The sequence below is a fragment of the Schistocerca americana genome, chromosome 5 (assembly GCF_021461395.2).
Source record: "Schistocerca americana isolate TAMUIC-IGC-003095 chromosome 5, iqSchAmer2.1, whole genome shotgun sequence".
Classification (NCBI taxonomy): Eukaryota; Metazoa; Arthropoda; class Insecta; order Orthoptera; family Acrididae; genus Schistocerca; species Schistocerca americana.
This window is the reverse complement of record NC_060123.1, coordinates 354014166-354038359: the sequence shown is the minus strand read 5'-3', so window position 1 is coordinate 354038359 and position 24194 is coordinate 354014166. Positions and strand designations below refer to the sequence as shown.

Sequence of the window (24194 nt, the reverse complement as noted above, 5' to 3'; positions counted from 1 at the left end):
TTGCTTTGTAAAATCTTTGGAATGTGGTAAGTACCACAGAATGTAAGGAGTAGTGGGCATGCATCTGATGGAAGTGGAAATGCTTTTTTAAATTTGTTTACGACAATGTAATTGATGGTTGGATGAAAATGAAGATTGTGAATTCAGTGTGATTTAAAAGAATGGGGTAAAACAAAAGAAAATCATAGCAAGAGATAATACTTCAACAGTTATTTAGTCTTCAGGAACCCACAACGTTCAATCAAAATTTCAGCCCCAAGAATGTACCCCTACACGCAAGGACTGGATCCAACAACAAGAGAAAATGAAGATAAGTAAATAGTTTTTCGTCTGTATGCCTTAAGCCTTACGAAGCTTTTAAAACTTGTATAGAGGCAGAGAATTTTAATGGTGATGTGCGGGAGGGTAAGATTACAGTCTGAGTTTTCATTCGTTGAATTTCAATTACGCCGTGATCAAGGTGCAGTGAGTGTCTCTGGAAGAACCGGTAAGGCGTTCACTCACCACAGCGGGAGCCTGCAGGCCGACCTTGTGCTGTGTACCACACTGACCGGGCGGCGTTCGTTTTCCTCATGCACCTCCGCCAATAAGCGGGCGAGTTCTTTGGAGTGGCCCAGTAACCGGTTTCGCTAGACGGCGGGATGTAGGACGTTGCCCTCGCCTTCGTCGGCCAAGACACAGTCTGGAGCCGAAGAGGATGTTTGACTCAGCACTCTCGACCCTCTCCATGACTTACGTTCATGAGTGTCTGAAAAAGGAGTTAGCTCAGCTATTTTTAAAACTGTTTAGAAAGAAATAGACAACAAATCATTGGTTTACCTTAGCCTTCCTTTGATTTTCTGCACCTTGTGTCTTTATCAAAGAATAACTTTTCTTTCACTGTTTGCGTAGAGTTTTACGTGTCATATGGATTAGTTTCCAGTGTCAACAATATAGAATGGCTTGCGTTACATGTGGTAAGCTAAACAAAGAAAGAAATCCATGATCTCTGAATCGCAAGGTTTACAGATCGTATTACCAATTTCACTTGTGACAGTGATACAAGGACTTGAAACACCAAAACCATACTTAAAGTAACGGCGAGGTACACAGTGGGAAGTACTGGGGGAGATATATAACGTGAATCCGCTAACATATAGGAACGGATGAATTACCTACACATTATGGAAGTTCGTTTGCTAGGAGAACGGATGGTAAACAGAACATAAGAAGTTCCCATCAGTTATCTCTTGTAGTACTGTGCGAGTGAACATTCTGAGTCCAATATGTCTGGATACAGCTAATCTAAATTTGTGCGAGTGATGATTCCATTTAAGAAAGCAATTATTCCTGACAAAGGATCATTTATCTTGGAAATCGATTGTGTATCGATATGCATGAGACGGAATGGGTGCCTAATATGTTCCAAAACACTGCGCATAAAATCGGTTTTTCTGGTGCTCGTATCTTAGTTTCTGTTGGTGACAAAAAGGTATGGTCAAATGTTTCGGATAGCCATTGCACAAAAGGACCATTTGTGTAACCAACAGAATGCTCGTTGTATTGTACAGGGCCAAAGTATGAGTGTTACACACTTCCTTCTGCTTAGGCAAATGGCGCAAATCTATTGGTTCTTTTTGCATTTGATGTGGTCTGCAGCGGTATTGATGGGACTTATGGAGGCAACGTTGGGTCACGGGCGGTTTTTCTGAAAATCCAACAAAAAGATTTCCTTTATTTTCTTTTCTCCGCCACGAGCGGACCAAAACCCAAGCGCGAAATCCATGAGGGCTACTCACAGCTAATGGGTAAATTTTTTGAGAAATATTCCTAAGATCCTGTTCTCGCATCCTTGAAACTTTTCGTAGCATCTTTATCCGTTTCCAAGATTCAAGAGTTCCAAGCTACCCTACTTCTTCACGTAAAATCCATAATGAGACTAAATCCAGATAAAAAAATAACCACAGTAAATTGCTCAAATTTTAGCGGTATATTCTCTAGGCATTTGTCTAGAAGTGTCATCTTCCTTTTTTTAAAACTCTTTGTCCTTTATCGAGAAACACCCAAAAAACAAAATTTTTGGGTACCAAAACCCAGCCGTGGATTCCGAGACGTTTATGAACAGCAAATGTCTGTCATTTTTACAATGCATTCCTAAGAACCCGATCTTGAACGAGCGTGAACATTTTCTTTATATCCTTACCCATTTACGAGGTACATAGGTTCAAGTTACCCTACTTTTACACGTGAAATATGCACATAAAATCCGGTGTGAGGCGGAAATGTACTTTATAAAGCGACGTAGCACTGAGAAATACGCTGTTGGGTGTCTCCGTTATCATCTGGGAACCCCTTTTGTAGTCCTGAAGCACGCGCAAAATTTTGTGCACCTAAAATACGGTCTGAGATGAAAGATTAATTCTGCGTTGTTTCAGTTTCACATAAATAAACTGTCTAAATTCTACTGACCAATAGATTTCTTTTGATAGGGATTACATGCCCTTTTGCAGCAGGAGTACAAGGAAACCAGTGGAAAAATGCTGCTGTCAGAGCATCGAAATGCGAATATGTTCTTGTTTATTTTAAAAGACTGACTGAAATGTGGGGTACCAGCTGCCTCATTCAACCTTTCTCAGCACCTTTAAAAATTTAACAATTTTCCCAAAAATTTAACGATGCGAACATATTCGGTCTTCTTTAGCAGAGACGGAAGAAGACAGTGACATTGGCAAAATGGCGAAAAGTAAAATTACTGGAAGATAATAGACAGTGGTTTTGCTACATAAAGAGAGAAGGAGACAATGGCATTGCGGGAGAAAGGTACGGACACAGCTGCAGCGGAAGATGGTGACACTGACAGAACTGTGCTAGGAATAGAGCGAAGGAGACACTGCCAGGGGGCGGAAGGGAGGGGGGGGGGGGGGGAGAATGAAGAGAAAGTTGACGTGAAAATGAGGACAGAAAGATAGTGACAGTGAGAAGGGACAGCAGCAGTGGGAAGGAAGGAATGAGGTATTAACAATTAAAGGGAGCAAGAGGGTAACGGTGACAGTGAGGGGACCCTGTAATAGTAGGACGGAACGAAGGGAACTGTGGCTGTGACACAAGCTACAATCAGAGAGAGACACAAAGAGATTATGAAAATTACTTGGGCTGAATGGGTGAGTGACAAAGACAACTGGGAGAGGACGGGTAAGAGCGACTTACAGCGATAGATTATTGGGTGTGAGTTACAGTTAAGGGACGTTGTAGCAGTTTGAGGTGAGTTGTATGTTATAAAAAAAAAGCGCGAATGTGTCCGTACTCCAGAATTATTGGAAAAAAATTGAAGGTGATGAGGAAGGTAGAACGAGGCCGCCGCTAAACCAATCTTCAGTCACAGACTTTTAGAACGAACAAGAAGATAAGCGATTATCTTGCGCTCTGATAGGGACACGTTTTCGCTGGTATGTTCTTATTTCAGTAGATGGAGGTAAAGGAAAAAAAATCTATTATTTGTATCTCCCACAAGCAGCTTAATTTTCTACATCTCCGCCGGCCGAAGTGGCCATGCGGTTAATGGCGCTGCAGTCTGGAACCGCAAGACCGCTACGGTCGCAGGTTCGAATCCTGCCTCGGGCATGGATGTTTGTGATGTCCTTAGGTTAGTTAGGTTTAACTAGTTCTAAGTTCTAGGGGACTAATACCCTCAGCAGTTGAGTCCCATAGTGCTCAGAGCCATTTGAACCATTTTTTTCTACATCTCCCCCACGCATGGAAGGAAGAGGGTACGAGATGGTTTCTACAGTTTTCTGTTCTAAATATACATCTTTTAGTAGTTTAGACCATATTTCACACATTCTAAAAATTAGTTTTTCGTAATACCAATGCTTTCATTGAACACTGGCTTTTACAAAATAACTAACGATGTAACGAGTCACAAAAACTGGTGACATTTAGACACTTAGGGCTCAAATTTTATGTATTTTATTAATGATCACCAATGGTATTCTTAGTTAAGAAACTATCATAAGATCGAAATTTCTATTCAAGTGAGGTGGCTAATGTGGAGTATTTATTTGGTGATGGGTATTGTAAACATACTGGTTATAATTTGTTAGCGTTTCTCCTGTCACTTTTGTTACTAAGAGGTTCTGTATGGCTCATTTCAACTTGTCTAGAAACGTTTCTCGCGCTTATGTACGTGTTATACGACCGCGATACGGCCCAGTAAATGAAAAGCACTCTTTACCTTTGTGGTTTGAAATTTTCGAAATCATAGGCTAATTTGTTTTGATGATAAGTTTTGTAATTTAGTTAATTTCGTAAGAGACATTCGACGACTCTTGCAAATGATAACAGTGGCACCTCTTATTTGCTGTCTACTAAATTTAGAAAGTTTAGTCGTAAATATGATTTGTGAAGTATCATTCTCAAAATAGTCATTCACTTTAATGGTGTGAGCGGCTAGTCAGGCTCTCACACTAGAAATGTAGCAGCAGAATGAAGGTAAGGCTCGGCACACGAATCTTGTATCCGCTGGTCTTGAGAGGGCTCTGACTGCGAAATGTGGGAGACGAGAGACAATACGTCCCGACCCCATGAGCGCTCTGTCGACAAGGTACAATGGTGATACGACAAAACACGCTATTCATTAACACAAAGAGACGGAACGTCACAACGTAAGTCGTGACTGAGTAATTAATAGGACGTAAGTCATGTCGAATAACATTTACGATTGTCATTGTATTTTTGCGATGGCAGTTTACTCCAAGTTTTGAAACAAATTGCGTAAAATGTAAAATGTAGGCACACAAAAAATTACAGAAAAAACGTTTCCTTAACATCTATCAAAGAAACAGGAACGTTGCTGTTAATTGAAACACAAGTTTACATTGGAGGTTAAAGTAAATTACGAACGGAAATTAATTTAACTGCTCCCAGTTCCTTAGGGGTTCTTTTTTAGTGAAAAGTTTGACAACTGACGGAAGAAGTGCAGCTTACACAGCGCGAGAGAACTTCGGAATGGAGCCGTTAGCTGTGCGAGGACGCACCCGACGTAAGTTTGGCAGGCGTCGCTGCCCTTGGCCGAGGCCGATTTCGTCCTTCTACGGTTGACCAATGGGAGCGCGCCCTCGTAGTGACGTTTTTCCGGGAACTACATTAGCACCATGCGCCTTTGCACTCGCTGAGAGGTCGCTACACGCTGCATTTGCATAACGTTCAGCAGTTTACGGTGTGCTACAGCTGGTGCTCACCTTCTGTAGGCCTCAGCAAGGTACGTGCCATGACCACTGCTAGTGTGACGCCTTGGCTTTCGAAATCTTAGCAATTATGAACAGAACTAAGGTATTTACGGCCAAAGCATGCCCACTAGTCAAGGTAAAAACTCCTCACAAACTACATCCTTCATAATAAGAAATTTTTTTAAAATATAGTTGCAGACTCATCCATAACGGCACGTAAAATACAGATTTGACGAAGTAAATCCAGCTTCAGTATTATGAATTATACAATTATTTGTAGATTATATTGAAAATTTGAGATCCTAAAGTAATTACTGTTTGATAATGCTAAGAGATGTTTACAACCGGTTGAAGATTAAGCGGAATATTTTATTCACGCATAGGTTTCTGTTTGTTGCTATTTTAAAGAAAGCTTTAAAAATGTTGGCGGAGACTGAAGGAGGGGGATTAATTCGCCTATCTGGTCATACCTTCTATGTCCCTGTTTATTATTGATTACTTCTGATAAGCGCGGCTTCCGCCTGTATAAATGGCTTCACATTGTTTTTAATATTCTTGCGCTTTGTGGTAATTGGCTTAGTGAATCGATATCCGCACCATTTCTTGCCTGTTCCCCTTCCATTTATCTTTCATTGTTGGAGTTGTTTATCCTGATTCGTTGTAACTGACACTTTTATTTGATCAGTGTATGTGCCTTATACCATTAACGACGGTATGAGGATATATATCTACCTGGAACCAAACGCTCGTTGTTATTTAATATGAAAAAATATTTTCTGCGTTTGTAGGGAATCAGCTAGGGTAGGTAGCGATACGGCACTAGTACAAAATAATTGTCTACGTATTTATTAACTATACTTTCTGCGGGCAACACATTCTCAACGTAGTGTCACTTTGCCACATAAAAGCATCACACTCTTTCTTTTATACTATTTCTTGACAGCTCGTAACACATTGATGCTACCAACTACACTAGATTTTCAGACCTTTTGCACTACTGCCTGAATGCAGTCTGTCTATTTACAGAGGACGGTATGTTCCGACATCACGTTGAGAGCCTCCCCATCCGGCGACATCTCAACGTGCCACATGCTATTTCTCGCTTTTTAAATACTTCACTCGTTGTTTAGCAAAAGGAGGCTATTTCTGATGTGGTCAGGTGAGGAGTTAACTCTTTTTTTTGCCATCTAATGCCGTATGTTGTATTATGAAATTATATATTTATCTGTAACAAAAAAAAACTTATTTGTAATGCTTAAGACTAGTGTACACCTCTGAAATTGTCACACGTAGTTTACACCACGGTCACAGTGACCCTGGATTATTTGCTGGAGAAATTTCCTGAAAATGTATTATTTTACAATGAAACTGAACTCCCATGCACTGGAGTAATTTCATTTCACGTCTCTTATGTACTTTTTCAGTCGTTGTTAATATTAATGCCTCTAAAATTCGAGACCAAGGAAAAAAACTGTCATGGAAACTTTTCAATCAAGAAACACGAAAGTGATCCGTATCTAAAGACTCTATTTGCAGTTTAATTAGATAAAGGTGCTATTCATTTAATGAAATGCATATATTACAGTAATATTTTGCGGTGTTCTCAGTTATTCATAATCAGTTCATTCCTTATTTCCAGACTATTGGCATATGGACTACAACGTTATCGGCAGCTGGCAGGACTGTTCTTTTAGGGACAGCTGTGTTACAAGAATCACCTTTCTCACCATGGATCACGGTATTTGCAGTCTGATCAGTTCCGCTATTGTCCATAACTGCTACAGGAGCATCAGATTGAGGATCACTTTCATCTCGAAAGTCACTTACGTCACTTTCACGACTGAGTTCTTCTAACAATCCTTTCTGTATAACGTCTTCGATTAGTAATATGTCATTCCTACACACAAGCGAACTACACACCTACTGTGTGTTTAGCATTAGAACAGCATTTGCAATAAGTGGGGGTGCAACAAGAAAATTAGTCTACTTTCCTTTTCATTCGCCAATGAAGATATACCATTAGTTATTGGTACAGAGAACTGGCAAAAGCCCGAAATAAGTTCAGCGGAAATTTTTTCATTAATTAAACAACGCAGCTTTGAACGTCTATCCTCCGCCAGGCCCCATATAATGCTGAATTTACATTGGTGACAGCGGGCTGTGTAAGTGCGGTGGCGCAGGTTGCTCTTGCGTGTTATTTCTTTTTCTAGTATCGTAGACAGCCCATATGTGAAATGAATCTTCACGTGAGGAGTGGGAAATGGCAGATAATCCACCTGAACGTCTGTGGTACCATGTAGAAAGAAAGGTCCTTAACAGTTTGCGTGAACAATGTGGGGATTTAAAAATAATTACTACAGTACCAAACCATTGTAATCCCCATTTTTTTTCCTACACAAGACTGTTTGCTAATTCCAGGAAGAAAATGAAGTAGGACTTGATCGTGACAACAAGCTACTCATTAAACAATGCTTTCTTTCCTATCTTCCTTTCACGAAACATATGGAACAGGTAATGACGAGCAAATATAGCAATGTGAGCTGGTTTATACCATGCTGGAACGACATACCTGCACAAAAATCGAACACAATATCTTTCGGCAATTTGGAGAGTATGCTTCTTAGTATCAGTATAGGCTGGCGCATTTAGGGGGAAGCAGATATGAAGCTATTACTTATTGACTTCTCTAACCTACAAGTTCACTGATAGTTTGTGTTAGAGCGCAGGAGTTATCAGAAAGCCATGAATGATTAATGCTGTTAAGTAGCAGTCGTCTCTCGCAAATCATGCTTTGTCCTACAATGGTGAAAATCGAAAATACAGCTCTACATCGTCAATTGATACACGGCATCGCAAAGTCTGAAATGGACAGTCTTGCATTTTCTATGAAAGGTACAAGGGTGGCTGCTATTGGCATATACCTTTCTACACAATACAGCTGAAAACATCAGTTTCAAACGCAGCTGATATTGATGATAGACGGCACCTTATCCATGTAAGCAAGTCAATTTCTTCCATGACGGGAATCTCTACAATTCGGACGTACTCGGCTCGTATACTTCGATAAATATGTTTCATTTAACCATTGGAAGAGTCTTTCGAAATGTGGCGTTCGTCGAATGTCACCTACATGAATGTTCAGCTGAATATATGCTATCAGCTTCAATAGTTTTCAGCCTCTCGATGTCAACGAAAATCGTATCTACCGCTTCAAGTGCATCGACAAGTAAACACACGCCACAGTCTACGCTATGAACAAATTAATATAGGAAACACTCTTTCCTGAACCATGTAGGACAGAATGAAAAAATGATCTAGGTTAAGTGTGAGTAGGAGTCGCCCGCGGAGGGTTCCCTTCAAACTTAAATATATATGTAGAGAGTTCATCCACCCAGAGAATCGAGAATTTGGACGATTTTTGCCTGTTAACGACACTGATACTGGCAAGATATCGGAATACGTGACATACGAGGTGTGAGGAAAGTAATGAGACTCATCTTTTATCTGCAAAAGCTTTTATTTGTTTCAAGCAACAATAATCGCCTTCAAAGTAGTTCTCTTCGGCAGCTGCACACCAGCGGAGTCATTGTTCCCAGTAGCGCTGATGCGCTTCTGCTGGTAAAACCTTTAACATGTAAGTCACATTCTTTTTAGTGTTCAACAGGGTCCGAAAATGACGCCCTTTTAAGGTATTTTTCAAGTTCGGGAGAAGAAAAAGGTCACAATGATTCAGATCAGGTGAATAGGCGGGCTATGTACCTCATACATTATGAGGTACAAAATTGCGTAGTGGAAGTGGCATTTCGTGAACAAAAACAAATTAAGGATCACTTAGTTATATGTATTTCTTGTATGGATTGTGATTTATTGTGATAAATGCGTATTTTACGTTATGTACCTGCACTAATGTTGTGTTTTGTATGATTTCATGTACGACTGATGGAATAATTCTATGTGAGCTACATCCGATATCAGGCAGCCACGACAACCCGGATCCATGACATATGAACTTCATATGCCTCTAATCTGCAGTAAATGTAAGCACAAGAATGACGTGCTAACTCTTTGCACATATTAGTCTGGTCCTGATAGATAACGACTAGGTTAAAAATATTTGTAGGTTTAGTTATTATATGCTTTAGTATATGCAGATTGATATCTGTTTCTCTTTGTTGATGTATTCACAGTTGCGGAGAGATATTCTGGGGTATAGAATCTGCTGTGTATTTTCGTGGGGTAAAGCTGAATTGTGTCCAGAGTAAAGTAATTACAAGAATAGTGAACATCTGAATTTTTATGTTTAAAACCAGATCACAGTTTAAAATTCAGAGGGAACAGGAAGCGAATTTATAGCCCAGTGGGGATGAACAAAACCCAGGGTAAATCGTAGATGCTGGCCAAGGAGAATCTAAAGATCCTATGGCTGAACTCTCAAATTAGATGAAACTGTTGAGGAATACCGTAGCTAGTTTAGTTGCAGATATCTGCTATTCAAGTGAATATTTCAAAAACAGTAGAAAATGTGGCTTTGGAACAGACTCAAATATCTGCTCCGCAAGCGGATATATCAGCTGCGCAGGTGGCTGTTTCTGCAAATGTAGAAACCATAGCAATGGAACAGGCAAATATAGTGGCTAAAGAAACAAATCTAACCACCACTGTGAGCAATTTAGTTATAGAACAGGCAGAGTTATACGAAAAAGTAAAAGGTATAACAAATAAAGTGACCGAACTGCCCACAAGGGAGGATTTTGTTAAAGTATTAGCTGATGTGAATACCTTGACAAATGAAGAGACAGAAATCAGGAAAGAAAGAAATAGTATGAAGCAAACCCACGAATAATTTCCGATCGCAATAAACAGAGTAAGCCGACCAGAGTGGCCGAACGGTGCTACACGCTACAGTTAGGAACCGCGTGACCGCTACCGTCGCAGGTTCGAATCCTCCCTCGGGCATGGACGTGTGTGATGTTCTTAGGTCACTTAGGTTTAAGTAGTTTTAAGTTCTAGGGGACTGATGACCTCAGAGGTAAAGTCCCATAGTGCTCAGAGCCATTGGAAACAGAGTAAACAGTGAAATGGAAGCCTTCCAGGGGAGACAACAAACGGCAGAAGTAGAGGTACAAAACCTGGCCTCAACACTAAAGGAATTAGCCGGATGGGAAGGGCGGGTGTAACAAAAGTTGCAAGAAAAAAAAGAAAACAGTAGTTTAAGTAAAAATTAGACAACTGCGTTGTAGATAAGTAACAGCAGGAGATATAAAGGTATCAAGGAAGTGGTAGAGAAAATAGTGAGTGGAGGCCTACCGTTATCTCACCAAATAGATCAAGAGTTGAAGGAAGTTCGCGAGCAGAGAGGAACCGATGTCCAAAAATGGAAAGGACAAGTTACGCAGAATTTGCAAACGTGCACTCATAGGATAGTAGATCTTCGGGGAGCGCCTACAGAGGAAAGAAAGGAAGCTAGCACAGTGTGGAGATCTAAAGGTAGAAATCAGGGCTCTATGTATAATTACGGGGGTGAGGAGCAGTACCAAGGTACAAGCAAGAACGCAAATATTTATGGAAATATGTCACATATGAGTGATTTTATCAGATCTATCATGGAAGAGAAAATGTTAAGGCATAGGCAATACCAAATATTTTTCCGGAAAAGATGACATTAAATCCTGTAGTATTTATCAGACGATTCAGAGGAGTGTTACCATGTACTAGGTCGATCGACAGAAAATCGAATTTGTATCAAGATACATCCAAGGCTATCGTAGTGTGTGGGTGACTGACATAATAGACGAGGCTTTCCTAAATAGATATTGGTCAAGAGGCATTCAGGAGAGATTGAAGAAGGAAGGAATACATAACGCGGACCTCTTCTCTTAACGAAAAGGGAACTTGAGGAGATACTTCGAAAATATTTGAATAAAGCAAGATATTGCGATCAACCAATAGATCACAAAAGTGTGATAATGATCATCAGAGCTCAGCCTTCGATGGAGATCGGGGAACAGAGAGGAAGAAATAATTACAACGAATTCTGTCAAACGGAAAATAGGCAGATAGACTATAACAGTAATGATGGAAGGATGAATGGACGACAAATGGATTATTTCCATCGAACCTATATTAACAATGTTTACAGCAATGGAGAAACTGCATGGAACAGCAGAATAATGGAAGAAATTGTGAGCTAAACAGAAATAAACAGAGGCAATTTGAAAGTAGGTACAATCCTATGTATAATTACTGTAGAAATCAAGAACAAAGTAATCAAACCATATACGAGGCGACGTCAAGGCCAACAAATAATCAAACCTGAGGAGAACAACCACCCATCATAGTCGAAGCAACTGATGACAACAATGGACCGGCTAGGAAATTTAAACTTAATCCGACCGGATTACGGCCCAGATGTTCGGTCGATAAAAGAGTAATGTGGGGCAAGCAGTCACCTGTAAACTGTTTTAGATACAACGATGGAATGAGGATCATTGAGGAGCTAACGGAAGACGTTAATCCTGGGGAACAAGATTCTAATGAAGTGCCAATATCAGAGATCCGTGCCGAAACATCAGACGTATCAGAGTAATCTTGGATATGGAGCCTCGATAAATGCAATCTCCAACAATTTATTTAAACGGTTATCCCAGAAGACAGAGTTACCCGTGTTGACGATCCGAAACTGTAAGATCGTTGAAGACTTAGGTACCCACTCGCAACCAATCTGGATACAAACTTAGCTAGATGTAAGAATAGAAAATACAGCAATAAGGTGGTAATCTTAGTGTTTAAAAATTAATAGAAGATTCTTCTAATAATTTCCGGGTATGCAGCCGCATCCCGTCAACATTGTGCCATGATATTTCTGCCCAGAGACGTCCGACCATCATCAGGTGAGTACACAACTATGGAAGAGCCCAGGTGCAGTTGCGGTATTTATGCCGAATCTCGCGCATGCAAAATGTACTGGCATCTTAAAGCGCATGCGTCAGGTGTTGACAGATGTTGACATTCGCGGCATTATTAGAAGAAGAAATACACCGGGAAAATTTCAGAAGTCACATAATAGAAGATTGTATCACCGAATCAGAGACTATGAGGGAGAAGGACTTAAGAATAGACTCCTGGTCTGGTAAAATCAGTTTTTGTGATAATGGGGAAATTGCACAAGTTGATCTGATCGTGGACGAAAGGAGCATCGGAAATTACTGCCCTGGGCATGGTATTACGCTCATTAGAAAAGAAAGGAGATGTAAACGTACAGAAGAGTTAAAGGAAAGCAACATACTTGAGATATCAGAACAAGTGGATGAAAAGGCAAATGAAGTTGATGGATTGGAATACGAACAAAATGATGAGGTTGGTAGATCTATTGGAGAAATATATCCAGGTTTTTGAAGAAAGGCCAGGAATTATTAAGGGATTTACATGCCATTTGGAGGTGTTACCTCATGAGATGTATTGCAATAAATCATATCCAATTCCATGGAAATTGAAGAAATCAGTGAGTCAGGAAATAAACAGGATGATAAACTGGGACCTAATACAACCATCGGTCAGTCCATATTATGGTCCACTATTAGTGGCACCCAAACCGAGGGTGAAAAGTAAGATTGGTGTTGGATGCAAGGGTCATCAATATACTTATTGCACTGTTGAGAACTCATCCAGAAAATATACACAAACTCATTTAGAAGTTTCATGGAACCAGGTACTTTACCAGTATTGAGCTCAAGATTCATAATGGCAGATGAAACTGGATGAACAAGCAAGACAATACGCAGCCTTCGTATATGCTGGAAGAAAATATCGGTGTGGCCGAGCGGTTCTAGGCGCATCAGTCTGGAACCGCGCGACATCTACGGTCGCAGGTTCGAATCCTGCCTTGGGAATGGATGTGTATGATGTCCTTAAGTTATTTAGGTTTAAGTAGTTTAAGTTGTAGGGGACTGATGATCTGAGATGACCCATAGTGCTCAGAGCCATTTTTGAAGAAGTTCTCAATTTAATGTGTTGCCTTTGGTTTGGATGTGAGAGCAGGAGTTTTTATAATGGCATTAGATGCAGTGTTAGGACCTGAACTACAGAATCAGGTCACCCTGTTCGTAGAGGACAGCTTGATCGTTACTGCAACGTGGGAACAGCACATCTGCGTATTTGGGAGATTATTGGAAACTTTTAAAAGATCTGGAATAACTGTAAACCTGTAAAAGTCTCACTTCGGGATGAAGAAGATAAAATATTTCGGTCATTTAACTGGTGACAAAGGAATTTTGCCGGACAGTGCCAAGATTTCCCTACACCTGGGGATAAGAAAAAACTTAAGGTATTTTTCGGTTTGCCCTCATTTTTTCCAAGGTTCGCCGAGGACAGAGGTATTAGTAAATTTGTTAAGAAAGAATGTTTCTTGGCAATGGACAAATGAGTTAGTATGCCTTTGGGAAAATCAAATACGCTCTGGTAAATGCGAAATCACAGCATCATCCAGATATGAACTTAAATTTTTGCTTGATGACAGATTCTTCCAATGTTGGATTAGGAGCTTGACTTTCCAACATAAGACAACTAACGTTCTGCCCTACAGCTTTTGCAAGTAGAGTATTATTGAGTTGTGAAAGGGCATACACCACGACTGACCAGGAAGTATTAGCTATAGTTTGGGCTTTCAAGAAGTTCTGTTATTATTTATATGGGGCTCAAACAATAGTCTACTGTGATCACCGAGCTCTCAGCTTCTTGCAAATGTGCAAGGTGCTCACACCGAGATTATTGCAGTAGACAATGGCGTTACAGGAGTATCGGTTTCACATAAGACATATTAAAGGAAAGAACAATCAAACTGCAGACCTCCTATGTAGGCTGCCACAAGGATTAGATCAGGAAGAACAATTGGTTTATCAAAGAGAAAAATTTACTATCGTGTTAATGAAAGACTCAACAGCAAGAAAGTGTTATTTGGAATTAGGCCAGGGGATGGAGAAGTTACAGAAAAAGGATATATGATAGAGTGGTGTGCAACAGAAATTGCCGCAACCTGAGTATGCCAACCTGAAAGACTATTATAAGGTGATAAATGGAGTTTTAATTCCATCGTAGGAATACAGAGGAGATAATTGGTGCGTATGTATTCCTGGGAGTCGTGAAGTCAAGTTGATACAACATACACATACGAACGTATTGCTACTTTCATAATTGGCGACGGAAAGTACAAAAGGTCATAGGAATGTGTGCAATATGTCAAAAAACAAAACCTAATAATAAAGGTAGCAGGTATTTCATCCATTCTATATTACCAGAAAAACAGCGTTGTTAGAGAGGCCATCGAAATTCGCACCAATGACGACCTCATAAACCGTGACTGTGGCTATAATCTTAGCAAGGCTTGGGAACCAGCGATTGGGTTAATCAAGAATAAATCGAGCAAACGTATGGTTGTGACGACCACGGCGGAGAGCCATCACACCGACGTCATCTCAGACGCCATCGCAATCTGTTCCACCGCGCGACCGTGGCGCGGGGCACGTACGGCGGAGGGAGCGCGCCGCGGGCGGAGGGTATTTAAATCGGCCGCCGCCGCGACCGAACCCAGTTCCCTCTGAGCAGCCATAGCGTACGGATCTCCGTGCCGGCACGTTCACAGGAGCTCAGTCCGTCAGTTCACCTGATGATGGCGACATGTATGATTGCCGAAATATGGTGCCCGTTGGACAGTATAGACCGGCAGCACACCCGTGGATATTTTGATTATCAAATACGCCGGGAGAAACTCAAGAATCACAAGTATATTGATGTTTGTTTTCAGCAGAACCACAGAAGGAGAGCTGATGCCGATTGAATACTTTTATGTTTATATGAATAACTTTTGTGTTTAATTCCAGAATGAGTCTTAATTTTGTGTTCATGTTATAGATTAAGTATAGAGAGCAATGTAGTTCATGAGCGATTGCGTCAGCAATTATTAGAAGAAAATATTTTGACAGGAAGTGAGTCCAAGTAGCACTGGACATTGAACTTTACGCACTTGTGTGAGAAGTAAGGCAGAATAATTTTCTGGTGATACTAGACAACAAAGAGCAGGGGTGTGCATGTCACCTTGTGGCTGGCTTTACTACAATTAGATGAACCTTTGTTACATAATCCTCCTTGGTGCACAAAACGGGTTAGAACACTGTTGCAGAATCAACGAAACAAACATGCCACATTTAAACAGACGCAAAATTCCCAAGACTTTCAATCTTTTACAGAAGCTCAAAATTTAGCGCGGACTTCAATATGATATGCTTATAACAGGTTCCACAACGAAACTTTGTCTCGAAACCTGGCAGAAAACCCAAAGTTATTCTGGTGGTACGTGAAGTATGCTGGCGGCAAGAAACAATCAATGCCTTCCCTGCGCTGCAGCAGTGGCGATACTATCGAAGACAGTGCTGCCAAAGCAGAGTTACTAAACTAAACCTTCCGAAATGCTTTCACGAAAGAAGACGAAGTAAATATTCAGAATTCGAATTCAGAACAGCTGCAAAAATGAGTAACGTAGAAGTAAATATCCTCGGAGTAGTGAAGCAACATAAATAACTTAATAAAAGCAAGTCTTCCGGTCCCGACTGTATACCAGTTAGGTTCTTTTCGGAGTATGCTGATGCATTAGCTCCATACTTCGCAATCATATACAACCGGTCGCTCGACGAAAGATCCATACCCAAAGAGTGGAAAGTTCCACAGGTCACACCAATATTCAAGAAAGGTAGTAGGTGTAATCTATTAAATTACAGATCCCTGTCATTGACGTCGATGTGCATCATGATTTTAGAACATATATTGTGTTCGAACATTATGAATTACCTCGAAGAAAACGGTCTATTGACACACAGTCAACATGGGCCCAGAAAACATCGTTCCTTTGAAACACAACTAGCTCTTTATTCACATGAAGTGTTGAGTGCTATTTACTAGGGATTTCAGATCGATTCCGTATTTTTGGGTTTCCGGAAGGCTTTTGGCACTGTACAACAAAAGCGTCCCGTAGTGAAATAGCGTGCTTATGGAATATCGTCTCAGTTATGTCACTGGATTTGTGATTTCGTGTCAGAGAGGTCACAGTTCGTAGTAATTGAAGGAAAGTCATCGAGTAAAACAGAAGTGATTTATGGCGTTCCCCAAGGTAGTGTTATGCGCCCTTTGCTCTTACTTATCTATATAAACGATTTGGGAGACAATCTGAGCAGCTGTCTTCGGTTGTTTGCAGATGACGCTGTCGTTTATCGACAAATAAAGTCATCACAAGATCATAACAAAATGCAAAACGATTTAGAAAAGATATCTTAATGGTGCGAAAATTGGCAGTTGACCCAAAACTGAGGGTGTCGACATGAGTGCTAAAAGGAATCCGTTAAACTTCGGTTACACGATAAATCAGTCTAATCTAAAAGTTGTAGATTCAACTAAATACCTAGGTATTACAATTACGAACAACTTAAATTGGAAGGAACACGTAGAAAATGTTGTGGGGAAGACTAACCAAAGACTGCGTTTTATTGACAGGACACTTAGAAAGTGTAACAGACCTACTATAGGTGACTGCCCACACTACGCTTGACCGTCCTCTTTTAGAATACTGCTGCGCGGTGTGGGGTCCTTACCAGATAGTACTGAGGGAGTACATCGAAAAAGTTGAAGAAAAAGGCAGCACGTATTGTATTATCGCGAAATATGGTAGAGTGTGTCATAGAAATGATACAGGATTTGGGCTGGACATCATTAAAAGAAAGGCTCTTTTCGTTGCGACGGAATCTTCTCACGAAATTCCAATCACCAACTCTCTCCTCCGAATGCGAAAATTTTTGTTGACACCGACCTACATAGGGAGGAACAATCATCACTATAAAATATGGGAAATCAGAGCTCTGACCTCGTACGGAAAAATGTAGGTGTTCATTATTTCCGGGCGCTATACGAGATTGGAATAATAGAGAGATGTGAAGGTCGTTCGATGAACCCTCTGCCAATCACTTAAATGTGATTTGCAGATTATCCATGTAGATGGAGATTGTTGATGGGGTACAACCGATGCACCATAATTACGAACATTATGAGAATTCATATCGTGTTGAGCCTGATCCACGGCGTAATTCGATGAAAATAGGATATAAAAACAGTGACATTTAGCAGAAGCGTTAGAAATGTGAAAGAATGGTGAAAAGTGAACAAAGAGAAACTCGATCCGAACCGATCAAGCCAGTGCACAAGCATGTTAGCATGCCAATCTACTAACAGTTTCAGGGCCAAGAGGAAATTCAGAGTTAGGGTTCAGAAGACTGAAACTGGTCATTCTGTTTCATGTCCACCACATTAAATTCCTGATTCCAATGCGAGCCCGTAACCACCCGGTCCACCACAAGAGACAACCTGATCCCGACACATCGACTACGCATCGCGGCATCAGTCGTGGAGGAAGTAGTTATCATTCGAGATCAGCACGCCCTGCAGCGCCCAGCTTCCCTGCGAGGTCGACCGACATCACCTAGCTTCTCTGAAATAACCAATTGTATTGTGAAGGAGCTGAGAGGAAAATCGTATTTTTAATTACGAAATTTCAGTTAAAGCTACTACAGTGCGAAATGGGATTCGGAAATCAGGTTGGCTGACCACACTTCCGATTTTCAATAGTTCTCCGTTAGGGATTTGCCTACATGCGAAGCTCGAAATCTCGGATTCCTACTGCTTGGGGTTTAAAGTGAATATACAGGGTGAGTCACCTAACATTACCACTGGATATATTTCGTAAACCACATCAAATACTGACGAACCGATTCCACAGACCGAACGTGAGGAGAGGGGCTAGTGTAATTGTTTAATATAAACCATACAAAAATGCAGGGAAGTATGTTTCTTAACACAAACCTACATTTTTTTAATGGAACCACGTTAGTTTTGTTAGCACATCTGAATATATAAACAAATACGTAATCAGTGCCGTTTGTTGCATTGTAAAATGTTAATTACATCCGGAGAAATTGTAGCCTAAAGTTGACGCTTGAAACCTTCGACGTTCAGTTGCGTGTTGTAACAAACACGGGCCACGGTCGGCGAGCAGCATCTGCAGGGACATGTTTACGATGACGACCGTGTTTACGAGTGTGGCTGTAGTGCACTCTTGTGGTTTGGTCTAGCTGTCGCAGTGTCCGCCTGTAGCGCTTGCTGCTATTGATATTCTGCATTCGTCTCCGCACGCAGACCAACTGTAGTACACCGTGTTACCAGACGTCTGTGATAGTGTAGCGTTGTAGGAACTGTGACCATGGTGTATTCGAACTCTGAAAAGGCAGAGATGATACTCATCCATGGCGAGTGTCGATGAAATGCAGCTGACGCCTGCAGGGTCTATGCAGAACGGTACCCGGACAGAGAGAATCCAACGTGCCGCACATTGCAAAACACCTACCGCCAACTGTATGCAACAGGTATGGTCGTAGCACGCAAACGGGTCCGTAACAGGCCCGTCACAGGAGAAGCGGGTGCAGTTGGTGTGTTAGCTGCTGTTGCCATGAACCCACACATGAGTACACGGGACTTTGCGAGAGCCGGTGGATTGAGTCAAAGTAGTGTCATGCGCATACTGCATCGTCACCGCTTTCACCCGTTTCATGTGTCGCTACATCAGCAATTTAATGGTGATGACTTTAATCATCGAGTGCAATTCTGTCAATGGGCGTTAACAGAGAATGCGTTGCAGTTCTACCTAATTACCGATGAAGCGGGTTTCAGAAAGCACGGGGCAGTGAATCTACGGAACATGCATTACTGGTCCGTGGACAATCCTCGCTAGCTCAGACAGGTAGAGCGACAGCGACTATGGACTGTAAATGTATGGTGCGGAATCATTGGCGACCACATCATTGATCCTCAGTTCATTGCAGGGGCCCAAACAGCTGCAACATACATCGCGTTTCTACAGAATGATCTGCCAACGTTGCTCGAAAATGTCCCACTGGAAACGCGTCGACGTATGTGGTATCAGCATGATGGTGCACCTGCACATACCGCAATTAACACTAGGCTGACCCTTGACAGGATGTTCGACGGGCGTTTCATAGGACGTAGAGGACGCATAAATTGGCCAGCCCGTTCTCCTGATCTTACACCTCTGGACTTCTGTGGGGTACGTTAAACGAGAATGTGTACCGTGATGTGCCTACAACCCCAGAGGATATGAAACAACGTATTGTGGCAGCCTGCGGCGACATTACACCAGATGTACTGCGGCGTGTACGACATTCATTACACCAGAAATTGTAATTGTGTACAGCAAATGATGGCCTCCACATTGAACATCTATTGGCCTGACATGTCGGGACACACTCTATTCCACTCCGTAATTGAAAACGGAAACCACGTATGTACGTGTACCTCACACCTCATGGTAATGTAGATGTGCGTCAGTGAAAAAGACCAATAAAAAAGTGTTAGCATGTGGACGTAATGTGCCGTTCCAGTCTCTTCTGTACCTAAGGTCCATTACCGTTCCTTTTGGATCCCTACGTAATTCGGTGCTCTCCGACACACACGATCGAACAGCGGAGGAGTGGTACTCAAGCGTCAACTTTAGGTTATAATATCTCCGGATGTAATTAACATTTTACAATGCAACAAACGGCACTGATTACGTATTTGTTTATATGTTCAGATGTGCTAACAAAACTAACGTGGTTCCTTTAAAAAAACGTAGGTTTGTGTTAAAAAAACACTTCCGTGCATTTTTTTATGGTTTGTATTAACCAATTACACTAGCCCCTCTCCTCACGTTCGGTCTGTGGAATCGATTCGTCAGTATTTGATGAGGTTTACGAAATATATCCAGCGGTAATGTTAGGCGACTCACCCTATATATCACGAGATGGTGCGCTTGGCCTGCGGGAGAGGAACATTTATTCTCTGACATCGCGGTGCTCCATGGCGAGCGCAGAAAAGTAAGAAAATCGGAATGTGACTGGATTTAACGAGAGGACGCGTAGGAAGTGTGTACCATGAAACAGTTATTGTTAGCCGCCATACTGTGTAATTTGGGTTTTTGAGATTCACAAGCAGTATGTAATGTTAATGTGCAGTTTGGTAACGGCCAGAATATAGTCTGTCGCATTTTAAAGGTAACTGCGCGTATTTAATTTTTATCAAAGGATTCTGTGACGAACTATTATGCACTACAAGCTTGTATAGGACTTAGAACATTTGGTGGACGATGTTTGCTGCAGAACCTGCTTCTATCACACGGTCAAAGCTACAGAAAGTTTTCTCTGATAAAAAGGACTCATTTCACTAATAGACAATTATCGAATGACCAAATGCGAAAGGCAGCGTTCCATTTCGAGAAGATCCTATAGAAGTTTTCATTCTCACCCATTTCAGGAATTTTACAGGCAACCGTTGGAGTCGGCAGCTGCTTCTCCACCACGAGGGTAACTTGTCTACACGTGCGAAATTATGTACGCTGTGGAGGATCGTCGATGCCGATATAGTTCTTCACAGACATACAGAAACACTACAGACGCTAGTTCTGTAACAACGAGTTTAATATTGTAAATGAGTTATACACAACTGCAACCAGTCACTTTTTTTCCAATAATAATGCTTTATTACATGATCCGGTTTTCGAAACCTTTCAGGTTCATCTTCAGATGATTTCGGGAGGATCCGGGAAGTTACATCATTACTGGTAGTAGCATAATGCTGGGTGCTGGTTCTATGGCAGAAAGATGGGTCACACTTTAATGAATCGCCATGACTACAGCTTATCTGTCGATATGGACGTAAATTTAGTTTTTACTTACTGCGACAATATAGGCGGCTTTTTTCGTATCTGTCTGCCTCCATTTTGATGTCCAGAACACTTTCACACAAACTATATTAGTTTACACTTTGACAGTGACACTTTACCAGCATCCTGCATGCGCTTTACAACTGTTGCTTGTAACAAAGATCTTGACAGAGGTATATGGCAAAAGCCTACTATATACAGAGATGTAATTAGTTGTTCTTTACATGTGTTAAAGTCGATATAAGGGCAGGTTTTTTATCAGAATGGCGATAACATGAGAGCACTAGATAAAATAATAATAAATTACTACAAGAACAAATTTCAGGCCATCTGATATGTTATTTCTACTTGTATGTTACAGGCAGTTTTTTTAATAACAATTATCATGTTTGTCATTAACGTGAATCCCAAGGAATCAATAACACAGAGTTATTGTATCTGCAGTGAGGTGCTGCTGTCTGTATGGCTAGAACCTTTATATTTAAATTAATAACAAATCTTCAGATGGACTGTCGGCTTATTTCTGTTGTTATGTTAACGTGATCTGGAGTATTATCAAGAGCAGATTCTGTTTATTTTCGCTAAACGTATATGTATAAGAGTTATAGTGATTGTAATGGATTAAAGCTGTTTGTATGGCTGTACATTTAATATTTTAAAAATCATGAACAAAAATTCTTTAACTGTGGAACTTTTTTTTTATTCTAACATAAGAGTGATCTGGGATATTGGTAAAGGCAGCTTCTGTTTGTTCCAGCTAGAATTAATATGTATGAAGTACTGATTTATGTTAGCAATGGAGGGCTTTAACATTTAGAGATATGGTACATGTCTTATTCTGTGGTAGTATATTACATTGACACCGGTGTGGTTAGAATGTAAGGAGAGGGAGGGGGTTGGTCATTGGGATGGGGGGGGGGGGGTTGGGGAGTCGGTGTAGGGTTCACTGGGTGGTTACTTGTTTTGAACTAGTAGATATTCAAAGTTCTGAAGGAAAAATTTGTTTTTAAGTTCAGTTTGATCATTGAGTAGGTAGTCAGGTGCTGTATTTCTGTATGTAAATACACTTCTGGAAATGGAAAAAAGAACACATTGACACCGGTGTGTCAGACCCACCATTCTTGCTCCGGACACTGCGAGAGGGCTGCACAAGCAATGATCACACGCACGGCACAGCGGACACACCAGGAACCGCGGTGTTGGCCGTCGAATGGCGCTAGCTGCGCAGCATTTGTGCACCGCCGCCGTCAGTGTCAGCCAGTTTGCCGTGGCATACGGAGCTCCATCGCAGTCTTTAACACTGGTAGCATGCCGCGACAGCGTGGACGTGAACCGTATGTGCAGTTGACGGACTTTGAGCGAGGGCGTATAGTGGGCATGCGGGAGGCCGGGTGGACGTACCGCCGAATTGCTCAACACGTGGGGCGTGAGGTCTCCACAGTACATCGATGTTGTCGCCAGTGGTCGGCGGAAGGAGCACGTGCCCGTCGACCTGGGACCAGACCGCAGCGACACACGGATGCACGCCAAGACCGTAGGATCCTACGCAGTGCCGTAGGGGACCGCACCGCCACTTCCCAGCAAATTAGGGACACTGTTGCTCCTGGGGTATCGGCGAGGACCATTCGCAACCGTCTCCATGAAGCTGGACTACGGTCCCGCACATCGTTAGGCCGTCTTCCGCTCACGCCCCAACATCGTGCAGCCCGCCTCCAGTGGTGTCGCGACAGGCGTGAATGGAGGGACGAATGGAGACGTGTCGTCTTCAGCGATGAGAGTCGCTTCTGCCTTGGTGCCAATGATGGTCGTATGCGTGTTTGGCGCCGTGCAGGTGAGCGCCACAATCAGGACTGCATACGACCGAGGCACACAGGGCCAACACCCGGCATCATGGTGTGGGGAGCGATCTCCTACACTGGCCGTACACCACTGGTGATCGTCGAGGGGACACTGAATAGTGCACGGTACATCCAAACCGTCATCGAACCCATCGTTCTACCATTCCTAGACCGGAAAGGGAACTTGCTGTTCCAACAGGACAATGCACGTCCGCATGTATTCCGTGCCACCCAACGTGCTCTAGAAGGTGTAAGTCAACTACCCTGGCCAGCAAGATCTCCGGATCTGTCCCCCATTGAGCATGTTTGGGACTGGATGAAGCGTCGTCTCACGCGGTCTGCACGTCCAGCACGAACGCTGGTCCAACTGAGGCGCCAGGTGGAAATGGCATGGCAAGCCGTTCCACAGGACGACATCCAGCATCTCTACGATCGTCTCCATGGGAGAATAGCAGCCTGCATTGTTGCGAAAGGTGGATATACACTGTACTAGTGCCGACATTGTGCATGCTCTGTTGCCTGTGTCTATGTGCCTGTGGTTCTGTCAGTGTGATCATGTGATGTATCTGACCCCAGGAATGTGTCAATAAAGTTTCCCCTTCCTGGGACAATGAATTCACGGTGTTCTTATTTCAATTTCCAGGAGTGTATTTCAGTTTCTTCAAGAAGGTCAAGTATTGTGCCCTTGTTGGCAAAATGTAGTTTTCGGAGATTCTGTTCTATGTTGTTTGCAGAATGATTGTGTTGGACAAGATGTGAGGCAAAGCTGGACTTGTCAGGTTGTTAAGATGGAGTGCATCCATGTGTTCTTTAAATCTTGTTGTGAAGCTTCTACCAGTTTGTCCAATGTAGAAGCCTCGACATGAGTTTCAAGTGAGCTTGTACACACAGGAGCTTTGATATTGTTGTATAGTGGTTTTGGTGCTGTGTATGATTTTATTTTGTATTTTGTTGTTGGGGAAGAAACTGAATTTTATGTTGTATGTCTTGAAGAGGTTGGCAATTTGGTGAGAAATCTTCCCTAGGAAAGGCAGACCAACAAATGTGGTTTTCTTGTATGTGGGTGGTTGTTCAACAGTTGATTGATTTAGTTTTGCTGTATGGATTAGTTTATCTATTATTGCATGGTTGTACCCGCTGGTAGAGGCAAGTGATTTCAGAATTTCTGTTTCATTTTGTCTTTCATTTGTGTCGATTGGGATTTTAAGAATGCGATTAACCATTCTTCTGAAGAATGCTTTTTTATGTTGGTCTGGATGGCAAGAGGATTTGTGTATGGTAACATTGGTGGTTGTTGGCTTTCTGAAAACTTGAAATTTATGCTTCTGATTTTTATTTGAGATT

The 24194-nt window shown here is 41.8% G+C and overlaps 1 long non-coding RNA gene across 1 annotated transcript; it reads left to right on the top strand.

The window, feature by feature from the left end:
* The first annotated feature begins 5174 nt into the window (after positions 1 to 5174).
* LOC124615352 lies at positions 5175 to 6987 on the top strand. Its single transcript, XR_006979781.1, has 3 exons — positions 5175 to 5236; positions 6231 to 6363; positions 6844 to 6987. It is a non-coding gene; the product is annotated as an uncharacterized LOC124615352 (long non-coding RNA).
* The last annotated feature ends 17207 nt before the right edge of the window (positions 6988 to 24194 follow it).